At 52.4% G+C, this 19891-nt stretch overlaps 1 long non-coding RNA gene across 2 annotated transcripts in view; it reads left to right on the top strand.

Moving 5' to 3' along the window:
* LOC146816584 (uncharacterized) overlaps positions 1–19891 on the top strand; it is a 47209-nt gene that overhangs the window by 9731 nt on the left and 17587 nt on the right. For both annotated transcript variants that reach the window (XR_014962465.1, XR_014962466.1), the window contains exon 2: positions 9447–9488. This is a non-coding gene — a long non-coding RNA (uncharacterized LOC146816584). The remainder of the gene's footprint in view (positions 1–9446; positions 9489–19891) is intronic.

The raw sequence follows: 19891 nt of genomic DNA, 5'->3' as shown, positions 1-19891 counted from the left end.
CGAACCGCCAGCTTCGCTCTGCCGACCTCGCCACCGTCCCACGCATCCGCCAAATGACCACCGGCGGCAGGTCATTCTCCCACCTCGCCGCCAAGACATGGAACAACCTCCCCGCCCACATGCGTCAGACCCAGGACCTGACGACCTTTAGGAGACTTCTCAAGACCTGGCTGTTCCACCAGTAGCTGCTTCCCCCACCCCCTTAGCGCCTTGAGACCCTCACGAGTGAGTAGCGCGCTTTACAAATGATTGATTGATTGATTGATTGATTGGTCTAGTCTTCCATTGACCGGAAGTAGGAACACGTCTAATACGTTAAATGGCGGGAGCCAACGGGAAGGGTTCAGTTCATTGACTATTCCATAGAGACTTGGTCGCCAGCCGGTCACTGACTTGTCCACGCTACACTGCGTAACTATACAAGTACATTTTGGGGCAGATTGGGAGCTCTTCTTTACATCAAAACTCGCAGAACTCACTTGCCTCATACTCTTTGGTATTTTTGCGCACAATCACCGATACATTATTTTTTTCAGGTGCTTGCTGCATATTATTTTTTATGGCGCGCATTCACCATTATCGTATTAGGCATCATTTAAAAAATACAGGTGCTTGCCCGTTTGTTTGGGGGCCTCTCCGTATTAACGCATCAGAACAATGGACTCACACTGACTTCAAATACTAGATTGGATAGTGGTTCGGCTTAACATGACCTCCTTTCAATCTGCCTGTGACACCTTAGACCTTTAGGACATGCGCCGATATAACGTTGCTAGCATGGCTGTAACACTCTCTGATACTGTCTTATATTAAACTAATGATTTCTGATACCGACATGTCAATTTCGGGCAATGGCTCGGCTCAGTATGATCCTCTATCACTATGCCCTTGACGCCTCAGACCCTTTGAAACATAGTGTTAGAATCCGGGTTCTCTGGTTGGCACAGGTAGGTACTTGTGACAAGCAGGGAACCTTTCCTCTAGTCAGGGTAAGGGGTTACACTCCTAAAATAACCCCTGCTCACCCTCTAGGTAGCTTGGCGCGAGCCGCCAAGGCTTATCTCAGGGCGTTATAGGTTAAGCATTTGTGAACACATACAGTAACCAAGTGACAACACTACAAATGGACATCACACAGGTTTTTATATTAAAAATAAGGATTCTTTATATAGAGTTATCACAAGACCATTAAACGACAAAAATACACAATACTGTTACTTTAGATGGTAGAAGTTTGCTTAGTTCTCTTAAGTTCTTAAATGCGACACTTTAAGTCAATGTACCTTAAATGCGACACGCAGGGCAACAAAAGTGTTGCAACAATGCTGATGCGATGAAGTTCTTGGTGCAAAAGAAATAAAGACGTGAAGATCTTCCAGATGTGATACGCTTCTCCGATGTTGCGAGAAGGCTCGACTCGATGCGTCAGCTACAGCGGCGTCACCCCTTTACGCGATGCGACGACAGCGGCCTTGGCAGCGGCACTCTTCTCCGACGTTTGCGAGACGCTTCCGCTCAATGCGATGCTGCAGCGGCGTCACCCCTTTACGCGATGCGACGACAGCAGCTCCAACGGTGGCACGCTTCTCTGTGGATGCGAGGCGCTTTTCTGGATGCGGTGCAATGCGACAACTACGATGGCTGCGATGGCGACACACTTCCTCCCCGATGCGAGACTCTTCTCTTGATGCGGTGCAATGCGACAGCTGCGATGGCGACACGCTTTTTCGGCGTTGCGAGACACTTCCGGAATGATGCGAGAAGCTTCCGCTCGATGCGATGCTGCAGCGGCGACACCACTTGCGAGATGCGACGGCAACAGCTCCGACGGCGGCACGCTTCTCCTCCTCGAGTCGCGCTTCCAGCTCCTTGCAACACGCAGTCCCTCAGAAGGCCCAACAACAGCAGCAGGCACTTCCAAAAGACTTTGGGGAGCTGGGGGTGAAGTCCACTGGTCCTGGGACTTCGTTCAGGGGGCAAGCTCAGTTCAAGCCCTTGGAGATCTTTAAAGCACAAGTTGAATAAAAGTCTTTGTAGTCTTTTTCTCCTCTCCTTTCAGCAGCAAGGCAACCACTGCAGGCCAATCCCCCAGGTCAGGGACAGTACTCCTCCTTACAGCTTTCCCAGTTCCTTCTCCTCAGGCAGAGGTTCTTCTTGTCAAGCAGGATCTAATTTCTTGGGAGCAGGGTCCCAATACTTATACCCCTAATTCCTTTGTTCCTCTGGGGTAGAGGGGCCTTTGCCCAGTCCAAACCAGTTCTTGAGCACTTTGTTGATATGACTCTGCCTTTCTATTCAGGGTGCAGGGCAGAGACATTAGCCGCTCCACAGGAGGTGGAGCCAGCATTGTGGTGGAAGAGCACCGCCCTATTCAGAGTCCAGGTGCACTCCTCCCGCCCATCTCGATGTCAATCTCTCTGTTCACCACCAGGCTACCTAGCCCTGCCCCTCTAGGTTTCCCCAGCCCTGTCACTCACACAAACCAGACAGGCAGATACACATCATACCAGAGGCGGGCTGAAATGGTTAGGCAAGCAAATACCAACTTTCTAAAAGTGGTATTTGCAAACACAGAATATTAAAATAAACTTTAATAAAAGATGTATTTTATTATTCTGAGTTCAGGCATACTAAACTCGATTTTCTACCATGTTCCCTGGGTCTGTTAGGATCATAGGATGTAACAATTCTAACAGCCCATTCTGGCCTATGGGAACAGGTAGCCTTACAATAGTGAAAAACGAAAATGGCTGCAATTCACTATTAGGACATGCCACACACATCAGGGTTTGTCCTACCTTATGCTTACAAAGAACCCTGCCCTTGGGCCTACCATAGGGGTGACTAATATGAAGTTAAGGGAAGGTTTAGGGACTGGGAAGGGGGTGCCCTTGCCCAGTCAGCATGACAGTACCAGACTGCACGCAGGTTCTGCAATGGCAGACCTTAGACATATTTTACCAGGCTGCTTCTGTGGGTGGCACAACCATTGCTGCAAGCCCACCAGCAGCATTTGTATTTACAAGCCCTGGGCACTCCTGGTGCACTTTACTGGGGTCTGACAGTAAACCAAATAAGTCAATCATGGAATCCAACCAACATATACATTTTAAATAGGGAGCACTTGCACTGTGGGACTGGTTGGCAGTGGCACAGTGCTCTGAGCAGCCAACACCAGCAAAACACATGAGGCACAGCGACAAAAGTGGAAGGGAGACTCACGCCAAGGTGCCAGGTCTAACACATAGCATAGTTTTAATACCATCTGGATATGCTAGCGTTAATAGGCGCATCTTTATTATTTTCACTGTTTTCCATGAGGCTCGTCCATTCTGCTCCAGCTGACTTTAGCTCTTAACCATTCCCACAGATTATCGTTCTGATTTGAAAATACCTTGGCCTTGTGTCTACAAGTTTCAGCCTGGGATCTTCCAACTTAAGACATACAGGCAGTCCCTTGAGCCTGAGGTATGTCTATTGTCCATGTTTTACCTTTGGTTTACCACTGGCACATTAGTGGCAACCATAATTTCTACTTACGCACTCTTTTCTCCAACAATAGGCCTCTTCACTACCAATCGTCCCACACTGGACGCACCACGGATACTCATTACCTTGGCACAATATACATAGTGCTTTTCATCGGTAAGCTGCCAAACTATGATACTCCTCACATATTGTTTCACACACCGGCACTTGGGTGTGTTTTTTAACGTAGGGTTTTAACCATAAACCTTATTTCTATGGCTTGGATACTTCCCCTTTTCCTTCTTCCTCTCTCACTCTCACTTCCATTCGCGCTCTCTCTTTCCACCATGTATTCACTAAAGTAGGTTTTCCTTTGCGATCCTTCTCTTCTTGGACCATGATTGTCCAATTCCCAAACCCTCTCTTTTTTCCATTCCTTTTCTTTGCTCTCTCTCCCACCTTATCTCTCCAATCACACACTAAATACTGTTGTCTTTGCACCATGGATATCTAAAATACCTGTATATTGTAGGCCATTACAGCCCTGAAGAAGCCCATGTTTGGGCAAAACGCGTTGGCTGTATCTGCAGATGCAAATCAAGCGCATTTGAAATAAAGACACACAAAGACTACAACCAACGACTTTTGATTGTTTTTCTACCTGTATGCTTTACATCGTTCTGCATGCTAATGTTGCCTCTCATCCTCCCTCCTTGCAAGTTTATATTTGTGGTCAAGTGGCAGCTGGCCATTTGAGGTGGGCAATATCTACACTTCACGTGACTAGCCTAGGTAATGCAGTTCTCTATAACCCTGCTGCCTTTTCATCTATTGGAACACAGTAATTGACTTACTCACCTCCAAAACCACATCAGATCCCGTGAAGTATCCATGAAGCGCTGCGCCATCAGATCTAATTGATTTGTGATGGTTGAACATAGTCACTGAATCACTCACCACCTAATCTATTTCGGATCCCTTGAAGTAACCACGAGTTTACCACACTCACCCACTTCGTCCTCGGAACCGGCACCTCTGTTGCCATAAGCCTATCTAGAAGTTCTTGGCATTGTAATCCTGGACCTTCTTATCTGGACTACTTGAAATTACCAGATTTCGCCCCAGAAGGCGTCCACGCTTAGCACAACTTCTGTGCTACTCCATGTCCTCAGATTTCCTGTCCTCAAGAGACCCCGTATCAAGAAACGTCTTTGGCTAGTATATAGAGAGAGCCGAACAAATATATATATACAGATTATTATATTATAATTGTGAAGAGCTACACTTTTTTATTACTACCAATAACCCATTCCCCCTTATTTCACATATTTTGTAAAGCACTGTTAGGTTATGGTCACTTCAATGGGGTTCACTGAATCACGTATAAACGGCTTATAGTGAAAATATTTAGAATACATTTTTGGAAAGCTGTCTTTGATATTTATGCTTATTATAAATGCTAAATAAACTACACTCATTTCGGCTGAAGTGAGTACGGCTTTGAGACATTGTCATGTGGGTTTTCTGAATTCAAATCTATACAAATTTGTTCAACTGAATTTAATTAAGGTCCTATTGTATATTTGTCTTTGTCTTTTTGATTTATTCAAGCAAGCTACACCTTCTTGCAGAGATTTATCACTTTTGGTAAATTAGTTCCTTGTTAACACTGTTTTTTTGCTGATTAACATACAAATACAGGCATGAACAAAGTTGTGTTGCATGTGTTAGTACATAATGTATACGCACATTATCCATAATTGTCATGTATGAAACCAAAAGAAGGCAGAATGTGATCTAAATGCTATTTGCATGACTTTTGTTAAGCCTGCACGTAACAGTATTTAACCTGCAAGCCACAAAATGAATCAAAAATGTATAGGAAAAATACAGACAGTATAAAGCTAACTAGTTACTGCGCCACACATTATGACCAATGCAAAGCAGATGAGAAAGCATGTGGAGGAGGAAGCCCTGAGGAGAAAGATTAATTTCAGTGACATTGCTATCAACTTCAAGCAACAGCATCAGAAGTGGCGTTTCCAACTAAAAAGAAGATACCCCAACAGTGCCATTCCACATGCAACAAAACCACAGTCCACAGCCTTCATGAACTCTGTGGGGTCTGGACATACAATATGATAGAGTCCAGAAAACTGACGGACTTCAACTGAAGCACTAAGAAGCAATTGCCAAGTAAACAGGAAGAACAGGAGAGAAGAGCAGGAGGCCATTCTGTGCCCATATATATACTGGACACAGGAGCTGATGATCTCACCTTAGCCAGGATGGTGAGTTCTTAATCCGTCTGAACTTTGACACATTTAGTTCTTTTCATTTCATTGTGTCTCCCTTTGCTTGAAACTATAAATATGTGTCGGGGTGTGGCCAAGAGCCTAAGATGGCGGACTTACTCTAGAGACGCACCGGGTCCCATCCTCGGTTATCCTGAGAATCGTGGCGTGATGCAGCTGGTAACTCACCCCACTGGTCTGGAGAGTGTGGGGGGATCCTTGCTGGCTCTGGAGAGGGGTCCCCATCTCTGTGGGCACCCCGGGACGAAGCTCTGTACCGCGGCCTGCCACGTGCCGGGAGCGCGTGCTGGCCTGGGTGTCGGAGGCCCTCGATAGACAGAAGGAGGTGCAGCACCTGGCGGGAGGCAGAGGTGTGTGCCTGGGCTGCGCTACTGCTCTATCCACGGCTGCAGCAAGAAGGGTTGGGGAACGGCCGCGACTGGGCCAGCGGTGTCGCCGAAGGGCCCTCGATGGGTCACGAGGAGAGGCCCCCCTATCCGCAATGGCATGGGCGGTGCCGGAGTACTGTGGTGGTTGTTGGCTCGAAAATCGCCCTGCCAGTCTGAGGGGCGCAGAGGTCTCCTCGCCAGCTGTGGAGAGGAGTCCCGGTCCATAATGTGACAAGTGGTAGCGAAGCGTTGAGGAAACCGGAGGCGGACAAAAACAGACACGGCTTCTGGCGGTGTCTGTTTTTGTGTACTGAGACTGCCCTACTAATTCGCCCACAGGCACGATAAGAAGAGTAGAGCAGCGGCCATCACCGGCCCAATTAATACAGAGGGGGGCTCCCGCTGGGCCAGGTAGTCCCCTCTTTCCTCCATGCAGACATGAGGGCAGCGGAATGGCGCGGCGGAGACTGGGTCTCAGACAGACGCGGGTAGGAGCAGCGGAGCCTGGTGTCTGGGTCAAGGCGCTCACAAGCACACGTGGGGCATCCCCCGGGGCCATTGAACACTGCGGCAGCCTGACACGGTGAGGAGGACTCTCAGTGGTGACGACTGCAATTGGAGGCCCCCAGGAACAGTAGATGCCATCTCAAGAAGCCTGCGTCTCCGAGGTCCAAGATGCGACAGGTGAGCCTGCGGCAGGGAGGCCGGACTGAGGAGGATAGAGGGGGTCTGGGTGTTGATCAGGCCTAGGCCCCCCCAGAGAGAGGTGATACAGCGGACAGGCTGTGGGAGAGCACCTAGGTGACAGAGTGCAGTCCTCAGGTGCTGGGGGGCAGTGCGGGGGTCGGTTCAGACCTAAGCTGCATCAAGTCCTTCTTTGCGCATAGAAGTCTTTATCACTGTGGGAGCAGCCGTTTGAGGTGGGGAGGGGTCTGGGGGCTGGTTGTGCCTAGTCTCTCCCCACTCAATCTACTCCATGCTGATCCCAGGATACAGTGGAGATGCTGGGGTCTGAGCATGGTTGGTCCAGCTGGACACTCCTTGCTGTGGTGGTGGGGTGGCGAACTGAAATGGTCTGCCCTCCCCGGTCACTCCTTTCAGCATGCTGACGCTGAGTGGGGTGCAGCCTGGTCCTACTCCATAGAATAGTTGAGGAGACATGGTCCCCTCTGTGCGATTGGACACTGGGATGGTGTACGAATCATAAGCTTCTGGAAGGTGCAGTAAACATGGCCTGTCTCGGAATTAGTTGAAGTGCAGCAACATCCCTAGACTACCACCGCTCGCATTCCGCCCCCTATTCTGAGCACACAGCAGTTAGCCATGGGCCGCCTCCACTCCAACGCCCACCAAGATGCCCCCTCTCGGGGTCTGACTGAGGGAACGCCCAAGAACTCTGGATCATCCTCAGGGGCAAATTAGCCTGTCCTCTCAGACAAATTAGACTCAGTGCTAGCAGTGGTGGAGAAAATAGGCATTACGCTGGAACAGAAACGTACCTCCCTGGAGGACAGGATAGACACCATTACCTCCGACTTCACGCTCTTACGAGCGGCCCAGCACAATTTGGCAGACAAGGTTTGCAGAAATGAGGCGGCGCTAGCGGATCTCCAGCCCAGATCCCATAATTTTGGGCCCACACTGCAAGACCCGGTGGATCGGGTGTGCACCTTACAGGAGAAAGTTGATGACGCCAAAGGGAGGTCGCGCCACAATAGGGTGATTGGTCTACTGGAGGGGACGGAGGCCCAGGACCCAGAGGGATACACAGAATCCAGGCTGAGAGTATTGCTTCCCCCGGGTTTGCTCTCACCACAGTTTGTGATGGAACGGGCCCACAGAGTTCCTGCCCACAGATCCCCCACCCCCGGGAAGCCTACCCTAACCCTTTTCAGTTTCGCCTATTGAACTTTCGGGACAGCGATGTGATACTGCGGGAACTAGGAAAAAACCCTGATCCCAGGATGCAAAATTTTATTGTGTGTTTCTTACTGGAGTACACTGCACAAGTACAGAGTATTCTGTAGTCAAGCAACAACTCAGGGAATTAGATCTCCAATGCTCTCTCCTTTTCCCTGCCCGCCTCCATGTTATACGGAACAGCAACACCCAATACTTCGATTCTCCAGCGGAAACCTGGGACTCGCTAGAAGAGACCGGGCTGACTATTGCACCTAGGCCACCGGATGACCTCCAGTTACACAAGAGAACCCGTTGCTGCTGGTGCAGGAAGAGAGACAAAGACACAAGACTGCACATTGCGGGCCCGGACCTGGTCCAGATCAGAGCGGAGCGCCAGGAAGCATTAGAGGTGGCAGGGTCCCTCCAGCCCGCGAGTTCACCATCGCCGACAAGATCCACTGTGTCCCCGTCGAGGTCCCGGAGAGACGCTGACTCCTTGGCGGAGTGGTCAACAGATGCTGGTTCGCCTCGACTGCCAGATGTCACCCCCCAAACCTCGGATGATATTAGTTGAGAGCAGGTCACACACCACCCCAGAAGTCCAACAACGATGTTGACTTAACTACCATGACTAGTCATAACTGTTTGGGTCGATCTCCCTTTTGGGGGTCCGCTCTTATGATGTTATATTGACAATTGATTTTAAATTTGTTTTTTCCCTTGGAAATGTCGCCAAGTGTAGAGACCTGTTGCCGCTGCATATGCTCGTTTAGCTGTTCTCCACTACATGAGTGGAATTTGATAGTCTCGCACCATCTCAATGACTAACCTTAACATCATTACTTGGAATGTCAGGGGCATACACACTCCGGCTAGACGGTACTCCATATATGCATACTTACAACGTACAGCGGTCAGTATCACTCTATTGTAGGAAACACACCTGAGGAGTCCTGAAGCAGTCCGATTACGCAGTCGCTGGCAAGGTCAGATCTATAGCACTAACTACTCTTCCATGGCCAGAGGGACTCTCATCTGGGTAAAAGCTGGGGTTCCATGGGAGGAAGGAGAGGTGGTTGTGGACCCTGCTGGACAGTACGCGCTTTCATGGTCCGTGGACGCCCGCCGCTTCTTCTTACGGAAGCAGTCATTTTACTCTAATCATTCTGGCCCCGCACCCAGCACGAGTGATCTGTCTATTTTGTTGCCTCAACTAACCCGAGGGCTAAGGTTGCAAGGCCTTCCGAAATACTGAGTACTCTTATGCGGTAAGCCAATATGCTTTTCTCTAACCCCTGATTATCCAGAACTAATTAGCTGACCTTTTTGGTCATGATATACCATGTTGGTATGTCGCATTCTCACAGGCTCTGTTTTTATTGTGTCCTTGCAGACATCCGATTTCTACCAGCTGTTTGCCTGTCCTGATTTTCAGGTACCCCTGACTTTTTTGCCTTTTTATCCTTACCGTCTTGTCTAACTTTCTCTTCAATTTTGTTCCTTGAGTAAATTATACTCGACTGAGAGCTCTGGGTAGCTATATAAAAATGCTACTGTTGTCGATATCACACATTTTTGTACCCCATGTTACCCTATGTGTCCCTGAAGTTTCTACCGTTGTGTTTGCGATACTATATGCAATTTTCAATCTATGAAAGTAATGTGTCTATTCTTCCTTATTTCTACTGCGTGTGCACACGTATTAAAAACTTTCTGTATCAGTGTTGGAAACGGGTAGCGTGGTGCAGAGCGGGTGGGCCAAACTCTGGAGAAAATGTACAAAGCATCCACACAGTACACAGAGGCGACACACAAGGCACACTCCAAAAAGAGACGCTACACCAGTTTGTGTAAGAATAACTTTTGTATTGTCAAAACACCAGGTATTAATAGCAATCTCTATACTGCGCCAACTGGCGCTCGGTCGAAAGTTACAGGGGGGAATTATATACAGGGCAGGGCCAATCGGGCCCCTGCCAGAACCATTGCGACATACAGATAGAATGAGTGTACGTGAGGTATAAAGGTACAGTCCATCGGCCACAATCCTGCAATAAAATACATCAGGGCATAACATTAAGCATTAGGCCGGAACACCTGTAATAAAACATGACATCACCATAAGTGTAAACGGCATGAACACCCCCGAGGCATGAAAGCTGTAAGGGGAAAATATTAGGCAATCACCTGTGGACTTGAACATAGCAGGCAGGAAGCATTCCTCATTAGGGTAAAACGCCAGGCAAAATCACATTAGGCATTAACAGATGCATAAGGCCTGACTTTCGAGCCTGAACCTTTGGACCCAAAAATTAGGCAGAGCTCCTGCGGCAGAACACCAACACTGTGGCCCTAGGGAAAGGAACCCCTTCACATTATAACCACAGGCATTTTGGGAGACATCATGGCATAAAAACAATTTGTATCTCATTAGGCGCAAAAGCATTAATTCAGGTACGTTAGGCATGAACCCAAAACATCATGGCATTCCACATAAAGATGCCCAAGGTCGTTTCAGCTGCCCACTGTCTTGCAGGGCAGCTGTGTAAAGGAAGTCAGGTCAGTACACGGAACATGGGAGCCCCTCCTCTGGGACTCTCAATTCAAAGTTAGGCCCCAAATGTGGTATAGGGGAGCCCCTCTCCAGGGGCTCTCGAGTTAGCAGTGGCGTGGCCCCCTAAAAGACTGGCCCACCTAGAGCAGCCTGCCAAGGTATATCAACAACGGGGGTGGGCACCGGCAATGTGCCCCGACACACCCCACAACCGCCGGACGTAAGAGCCTCACTCACCGGGACTCTCTCCGAGGTCCTCCGCCTTCTCTGAGTTCCTCCTGCGGGCCTTCAGGGGCTTCCATGCGGTGGGGGCAGGCACCGACAATGTGCCTCGAAGCCCCCCCTCTCCTCCGTACCCTCCAGGCAGCTGCTGGTAGTGCGGGGCTCTCCTCTACACACGAGAGCTCCGCCACACCGGCGCAGGGAACATGCAGGACTCTCCTGGCGGCCTCTGCTGGACTTCACCCAGGCCCCCTCCTGGGACCCGGGGCTTTGACAAAAGATCCCGCTTCCACGCGGGCTTCAGGCACGGGAGTATGCAGCGCTCTCTGCATCTCCTGCGCGCCCCGCCTCCAGAAGTGCTTCGCCGGCCAGCCCCACTCACCGGGCTCCTTCCTTGGCCTTAGGCAGCAGCTACCACACCCGCGGGGCTCTCCTCGAGTCACGGGAGCCCCGCCAGCAGCGGCGCCCCTCCCGTCTTCACCCGGGCCCCCTCCTGGGACCCGGGGCTTCAATAGGATGGGCACGAGGCTCCAGACGACTCCTGGGGCCTCCCTCTTCGCGCCTCCGGTGCGGTTTCACTTGGGGGGCAATGACCAGCGGGGTGGGCTCCCGCTTTGGTCTCTCTCCACGGGCTCAGGACCCGGGAACCACTCCTGGCGCGGCTTCCAGGGGGCGCGGCCAATGACGCGGCCGGCGCCCCAGTTGCTAAGCAACGCTTGCTGGCGCGTCTCAGGCCTCAGACGGCCCTCGTTGAAGCCACAGCGGCCCTCCCTTGGCCTCGGGGGCCGCGGCGGCGCACTGGCCACAGCGCTCCCTTTCTCGGCGAACGCCGGCGGTGATCCTGGGCCCCCGCTTCTGGTGCGCTGAGATCCGGGCCGGCGGCGGTGAGTGCCGGCAGTTCCTCTGTCTCACACTCAGGGGTAGGCGCCCTCCGTAGTTTCCAGCACACTCGCGGGGTGGGAACCCGCTTACTTTGAAAATACGCACACCGCCGCCATGACGCGGGGTGGGCTCCCGCTACGATGTAAATAATCCTGAAGGTGCCAGCACCATAGGGTGGGCTCCCACTGGCTTCAATATGCCACAATTATTGCTGCAGCACAGGGGAAGCGGAATGCAGCGCCCACCAGGGACTAGGGAGCAGGCAGCTGGGATTGCAGCCCTCACCAGCAGGGCACAGTCAATTCAAGTGTAGCGCCCACCGAATATAGCGCTCTCCTTCTGCAGGCAGCTTGAACACAGCGCTCTTTTTCCGCCGGGACTGCAGTCAGGGTCCCACGAGGCGCTTGCTGCTTCCTGCACCCTTGGTTGAGGGTCTCTTGAGGGGGGGAGTTGAGTTGATGGCTGAAGGCAGAGTAATCAGTCTCTGCAGGTCGTCCCTGGGTTCCCCTCCCGCCGGGCTAGATCAGTGGGTTAGTTCAGGATCCCTCACTCAACTTAAAAGGCAGCGCCTAAGCCCTGTCACTTCCAGCGGCATAGGTCCCTGACTAGACCCTACCGCCTAAAACTCCTGCGTCGGTTCCTCCAGGTCAGCATCGCCCCAACTATAGTTTTCCCCCGCCCTGGGGACAGTGGAGGGGTGTAGGTAAGTTCAGGGCCCAGCACACAGGCCCATGTGGCGGTAAGACCTGGCAGCAGGTCCCGTCTCTCTCAGGTCCACCCTCTGACTGAGCACATGGCAGCCCAGCTCCGCCCTTTATACGCCCCTCACCCCACCTACCAGACAGTGCCAGAAGCTTCTAGAAGCGTCTGGGGGAACTGGTTCTAACTGGCCTAGGGGCAGGGGTAGAGCACTCTGGGTGCCAGGCTTCCATCCAAAAGCTGGGGTTGCTGGGAAATAACCACTAGACTGTTAACCCAGCTCAGTCAGACGGCACATCCACACATCCATGGCATCCATTTTAAAAGCTTTAGGTGTAAATGGGAAAACTCAGTCTGCGTACATCTTTGAACAGTATTCAATATTTGCATTTACATAACATGCGATTTCCCTTAAAAGCGAAAAATTTCAGGGAAAAAGGGCCAAGTCCAACACAACCCCCTTCCAGCCAAAAGCCAGGGTAGACCGATCAATGCCTTGATGGGCTTCCCTGCGTGGGGCGAGAAAAGGTGGACGCAGGCCCGCAACTGCAGGAGCACCCGCAGGTTCTCCTCCACTCTGGAACCCGATGGTTCCCTCTTTCAACCCTTCCTCGACCGACTGAGCCACCACCCGGGGGTTCCCTAGTTGGTTGTGGCCAGGACTGGCCCCTGGGCCATCCAGATGTCTCTGGCCCTTGCGGTCTCATAGAGTGGGGGGCAGTAACCCCAGGCCCGTAGTACCCGTTGACCACTCTCCTCCTCCTCCTCCTTGCAGTCCCAAACTGCCACTGGTGCTCCCACCTGGGGTCCGCACCCTCAGGCTGACCAGCCGTTAAGGGCGAGGCTCTCCTCCCCCTACCTCACCTTCTGGGGTTCCTCACCCTATGCGAGGCACCCTCAGACCACCACTCTCTCCCCAGTCCAAGGCCTTGCCCTGCAACTGGTTCCCCAACCTAGCATCTAAACCCTTAGGCTGCACCGGTGCCAGGGGCGAGTCCTCCCTCCCCCTGCACCCCTTCCCAGAGTTCCGCACCCTCCCAATGGGAGTAGTACCCCTGGAAGACACTTCTGGGGGGACACTGCTAACAGATGTCCCACCCGCCAGGTCAGGCAGTACCCATCCCTGGCCTCCCAACCCAGGATCTAAACCCTGTGGCTGAGCCGGTGCCCGGAGTGAGACCTTCCTCCCTCTGCACCCCCTTCCAGAGTTCCGCACCCTCCCACCTGGAAAAGTACCCCTGGAAGTCAATTCTGGGGGGACACTGTTAACAGATGCCCCACCCGCCAGGTCAGGCAACCCCTGAACCTGGCATCCCAGCCCAGGATCTAAACCCTGCGACTGGGCCGACCCCAGAACCTCAGGAGCTCTGATTACAGTCACCCCTGGTTCTCCTGACACTAGGGTAGGGGCTCCCCTTCACTGGGCGGCACATCAGGACAGCCTAGGCTCCCAACCTGGGGCTCCCTTATGGAACTCTCCAAGCCCTGAGACTGCGGTTGGGGCACCTCGGGACACCTCCCCGTTTCACTCCTTCCTGTAGATAGGACGTGAGGCCCTACCACCCTCTCACTTCCCTGGGACCTAGCTGGGCTATTTGCCACCTCTCCCACCTCGCTGGGTTGGAAGATCCCTGCACCATCCCCTTCAGGGTCACTCCCCAATGCCTCCTCAGACACCCTGGCACTCGCCCAGAGGTCTGCCTCCCGTGCAAGCTCCCTGGGGTCGGAGAACCCGCACTGTAACAGGTGGTGACGCAACCTTGGGAAACAATTCCTGAGCATGTGCTCCTTGATGACTACCTGGCACAGCCCTTCCCAATCACTCACTGCACTTCTCACCACCCAATCCTCCAATGCAGTCCAACACACCTCCGCAAACTCCCCCCAGGACTGGTGGGACAGTTTTCCCCTGCCCCTGAACTCTACCCTGTCCCCCTCTTCCTGGGAATCAGGCACCGTCTCCCGGGCTCTGGGAGTGGGACACCCTACATTGGATCCACTCTCGCTGCCACCACTGGATCCCACCCTTACTGGTGAATCCAGACCACAAAAACCACTCTCAGGGGACAACCTACCTTCCCGAGCTGGTCTCTCCCTGGCAAAGGCCCTCTCTGCCTCCGCCATCCTTTCCTGCGCTAGGACCTTCTCAGTCTCTAGCCTCCTCTCCTCCACACTCAGCCACGCTAGCTCCACTCTGAGCCTTTCCAGCGCCAGCTGATGCTCCCTTTCTTCCCTCCTATCCACCCACTCTTCTGGGGACAGGGAAAGGGACTGGGCAGTGCCCCCGGGACTGGACCCAGCGCGGGACTCCCTAACTCTGGTGTCCTCACTCGCTACTAGCGTCTCCACCCGATCATCTTCTTCCTCCTCGTCAGTGTCACCACCCTCCGGGGTTATGGACTGGGCACCCTCACTCTCGGAGTCCTCCCTTCTCTGGAGGTCCTCCTCCGGGCCTCCACTAAATCCACCCTTTAAATATGCGGAGGGGTAATCTGACAGGTCCCCACCGATCTCTAAGGGTTCCCCCCTCTTGAGGGCCTCATAGAGAAATAGCTTCCGGCGTGTGTTGCCTACTGGGGGTATCCCTCTCTCCCTGCAGAAATACATCACTTCCTGCTCCGTGTACTCCATAAGGCAAACCTCCTCGTAGGTCAACCCCATCCTGGCAAGGTACACCCGGGACACACCACCCCCAGTGCAACAGGGGAACACAATTTAAAACATAAATCCAGGAGGAAAGCAAAATCCAGAAAAAACAATAATCCCCCAAACCCTGAGATTACTTCAAGGCTCAGTTTGCAGTACAACCCGTTGTCGCTGCGGTACTGCGCAAACACAAGTCCTATCCCACCGCTGAACACCAATGTTGGAAACGGGTAGCGTGGTGCAGAGCGGGTGGGCCAAACTCTGGAGGAAATGTGCAAAGCATCCACGCAGTACACACAGGCGACACACAAGGCACACTCCAAAAAGAGACGCTACACCAGTTTGTGTAAGAATAACTTTTGTATTGTCAAAACACCAGGTATTAATAGAAATTTCTATACTGCGCCAACTGGCGCTCGGTCAAAAGTTACAGGAGGGAATTATATACAGGGCAGGGCCAATCGGGCCCCTGCCAGAACCATTGCGACATACAGATAGAATGAGTGTACGTGAGGTATAAAGGTACAGTCCATCGGCCTCAATCCTGCAATAAAATACATCAGGGCATAACATTAATCATTAGGCCGAAACACCTGTAATAAAACATGACATCACCATAAGTGTAAACGGCATGAACACCCCCGAGGCATGAAAGCTGTAAGGGGAAAACATTAGGCAATCACCTGTGGACTTAAAAATAGCAGGCAGGAAGCATTCCTCATTAGGGTAAAACGCCAGGCAACATCACATTAGGCATTAATAGATGCATAAGGACTGACTTTCGAGCCTGAGCCTTTGGACCCAAAAATTAGGCAGAGCTCCTGCGGCAGAACACCAACACTGTGGCCCTAGGGAAAGGAACCCCTTCGCATTATAACTACAGGCATTTTGGGAGACATAATGGCATAAAAACAATTTGCATCTCATTAGGTGCAAAAGCATTAATTCAGGTACGTTAGGCATGAACCCAAAACATCATGGCATTCCACATAAACATGCCCAAGGTCGTTGCAGCTGCCCACTGTCCTGCAGGGCAGCTGTGTAAAGGAAGTCAAGCCAGTACACGGAACATGGGAGCCCCTCCTCTGGGACTCTCAATTCAAAGTCAGGCCCTAAATGTGGTATAGGGGAGCCCCTCTCCAGGGGCTCTCGAGTTAGCAGTGGCGTGGCCCCCTAAAAGACTCGCCCACCTAGAGCAGCCTGCCAAGGTATATCAACAACGGGGGTGGGCACCGGCAATGTGCCCCGACACCCCCCCCCCAAACCGCCGGACGTAAGAGCCCCACTCACCGGGACTCTCTCCGAGGTCCTCCGCCTTCTCTGGGTTCCTCCTGCGGGCCCTCAGGGGCTTCCATGCGGTGGGGGCAGGCACCGACAATGTGCCTCGAAGCCCCCCCCTCTCCTCCGTACCCTCCAGGCAGCTGCTGGTATTGTGGGGCTCTCTTCTACACACGAGAGCTCCGCCACACCTCCTGCGTGCCCCGCCTCCAGAAGCGCTTCGCCGGCCAGCCCCACTCACCGGGCTCCTTCCTTGGCCTTAGGCAGCAGCTACCAACCCCGCGGAGCTCTCCTCGAGTCACGGGAGCCCCGCCAGCAGCGGCGCCCCTTCCGTCTTCACCCGGGCCCCCTCCTGCGACCCGGGGCTTCAATAGGACTAGGCTTCAGACGACTTCCGGGGCCTCCCTCTTTGCGCCTCCGGTGCGGTTTCGCTTGAGGGGCAATGATCAACGGGGTGGGCTCCCGCTTCGGTCTCTCTCCACGGGCTCAGGACCCGAGAACCACTCCTGGCGCGGCTTCCAGGGGGCGCGGCCAATGACGCGGCCGGCGCCCCGGTTGCTAAGCAACGCTTGCTCGCGCGTCTCAGGCCTCGGACGGCCCTCGTTGATGCCGCGGCGGCCCTCCCTTGGCCTCGGGGGCCGCGGCGGCGCACTGGGCACAGCGCTCCCTTTCTCGGCGAACGCCGGCGGCGGCGGTGATCCTGGGCGCCTGCTTCTGGTGCGCTGAGATCCGGGCCGGCGGCGGTGAGTGCCGGCAGTTCCTCTGTCTCACGCTCAGGGGTAGGCTCCCTCCGTAGTTTCCAGCACACACGCGGGGTGGGCACCCGCCTACTTTGAAAATACGCACAGCGCCGCCATGACGTGGGGTGGGCTCCCGCTACGATGTAAATAATCCTGAAGGTGCCAGCACCATGGGGTGGGCTCCCACTGGCTTCAATATGCCACAATTATCGCTGCAGCACAGGGGAAGTGGAATGCAGCGCCCACCAGGCACTAGGGAGCAGGCAGCTGGGATTGCAGCACTCACCAGAAGGGCACAGTCAATTCAAGTGTAGCGCCCACCGAATATAGCGCTCTCCTTCTGCAGGCAGCTTGAACATAGCGCTCTCTTTCCGCCGGGACTGCAGTCAGGGTCCCACGAGGCGCTTGCTGGTTCCTGCACCCTTGGTTGAGGGTCTCTTGAGGGGGGGAGTTGAGTTGGTGGCTGAAGGCAGAGTAATCAGTCTCTGCAGGTCGTCCCTGGGTTCCCCTCCCGCCGGGCTAGATCAATGGGTTAGTTCAGGATCCCTCACTCAACTTAAAAGGCAGCGCCTAAGCCCTGTCACTTCCAGCGGCATAGGTCCCTGACTAGGCCCTACCGCCTAAAACTCCTGCGTCGGTTCCTCCAGGTCAGCATCGCCCCAACTATAGTTTTCCCTCGCCCTGGGGACAGTAGAGGGGTGTAGGTAAGCTCAGGGCCCAGCACACAGGCCCATGTGGCGGTAACCACTGGCAGCAGGTCCCCTCTCTCTCAGGTCCACCCTCTGACTGAGCACATGGCAGCCCAGCTCCGCCCTTTATACGCCCCTCACCCCACCTACCAGACAGTGCCAGAAGCTTCTAGAAGCGTCTGGGGGAGCTGGTTCTAACTGGCCTAGGGGCAGGGGTAGAGCACTCTGGGTGCCAGGCTTCCATCCAAAAGCTGGGGTTGCTGGGAAATAACCACTAGACTGTTAACCCAGCTCAGTCAGACGGCACATCCACACATCCATGGCATCCATTTTAAAAGCTTTAGGTGTAAATGGGAAAACTCAGTCTGCGTACATCTTTGAACAGTATTCAATATTTGCATTTACATAACATGCGATTTCCCTTAAAAGCGAAAAATTTCAGGGAAAAAGGGCCAAGTCCAACACAACCCCCTACCGCCTAAAACTCCTGCGTCGGTTCCTCCAGGTCAGCATCGCCCCAACTATAGTTTTCCCCCGCCCTGGGGACAGTGGAGGGGTGTAGGTAAGTTCAGGGCCCAGCACACAGGCCCATGTGGCGGTAAGACCTGGCAGCAGGTCCCGTCTCTCTCAGGTCCACCCTCTGACTGAGCACATGGCAGCCCAGCTCCGCCCTTTATAAGCTTTAGGTGTAAATGGGAAAACTCAGTCTGCGTACATCTTTGAACAGTATTCAATATTTGCATTTACATAACATGCGATTTCCCTTAAAAGCGAAACATTTCAGGGAAAAAAGGGCCAAGTCCAACAATCAGTTTATTGTAACTATCAACCCGTGCACTTGTGACCACATTATGCAATTCATGTGTTTTCATTATGTTTTATGATACTTATTGTTCCCTGTTATGTAAATACATTGATTTGTGTTCACTGTTTGTTGTAGGCATGTCCCACCACTACTGTCTTTTGGTTCCGTGCGCCCTGAGGAAGGTGCGACCCACAGTGGGGTCTAACACCGAAACGCGCGTCGGCGCTGAAAATATGACGTGGACTTTTTTGATCAAATCCTGTTTGTCCTCCCGATTTGGTCCATTATGCTAATGATATCAATCTGATCTATTACTGTATGACCTCTTAACAGACTCTTATTGAATCACTGCTTTAATCTCTTTATCATCCACACTGACAATTTTTGTAAGAAGAGGATAACATCCTCTGAGCAATTGTTCTCCCCGGGAGATTTGTCCACGCCTACTTATCTATTATTGTTGTACTATGGAATGCCTGACTTGAATGGACGTATGAGTATGTATGGTCATGAATACGAATGCTTGACATGGTGAGTGCGTGTGGCTCGGGATGTGTTTTGTGTAGTATTTTATTATATTTATGTAAAAATCAGAAATGGTGAATAAACAAATGATAAAATAAGAATAAAAAACTTTTTTGATACTAAACAATTAATGTTGAGTGTTTTGGTCACATGTCCAGGCATGGGTTGTTAGTTAACTTTTAATCAGTGACTTGTTGCACTATTTGATTCACTCAGATAGAGAGTCTTTTTTTTAATTGTATTGCTTATTTCCCCTGTTCTCTCTACCTTATTCCTATCAGGGGCCTCCTTTTTTGAGTGGACAGTATGTGCCGCTCTGGGGTAGGTTAAACGGCCAACCTATCTTGCTGGGCTCCATCTATGCCCTTAATACTGACCAAAGCCTTCCTCTGTAGCCTGTCAATGCTGTTGCCTCAATGTAAACAAGTTCAATGGCTGCTGAGGGGTGATTTTAACTGTTTTGGATGTCTCTCTTGATCCCTCCTTCCCTCCTCTGAATCGTACCACAGCTTCTTCAAATGCACAATCTCTACATATTTGGATGGGGCATTGGTCACTGACTGTCATCTGGCATGAGCACCAACCTCACATTAAGGTTTACTCCTTTTACTCGCCAGTCCACAATTTACACGTGCGGCTAGACCGCATATTGACTTCAGCGGCCCAAGTCCCCCTGATTCAGACCACAGAATATCTAGGTCGGACACACTCAGACTATAAACCACAAATAATGCACCTGACATGGGAGGCAGGTTCACCCCCAACTCCAGTTTGGCGTCTACAGGTGGCAGTGCTGGA

This window comes from Triturus cristatus, chromosome 6, assembly GCF_964204655.1.
Source record: "Triturus cristatus chromosome 6, aTriCri1.1, whole genome shotgun sequence".
Classification (NCBI taxonomy): domain Eukaryota; kingdom Metazoa; phylum Chordata; class Amphibia; order Caudata; family Salamandridae; genus Triturus; species Triturus cristatus.
The sequence above is the reverse complement of the archived record's forward strand: the minus strand, read 5'-3'. Positions and strand labels throughout refer to the sequence as shown.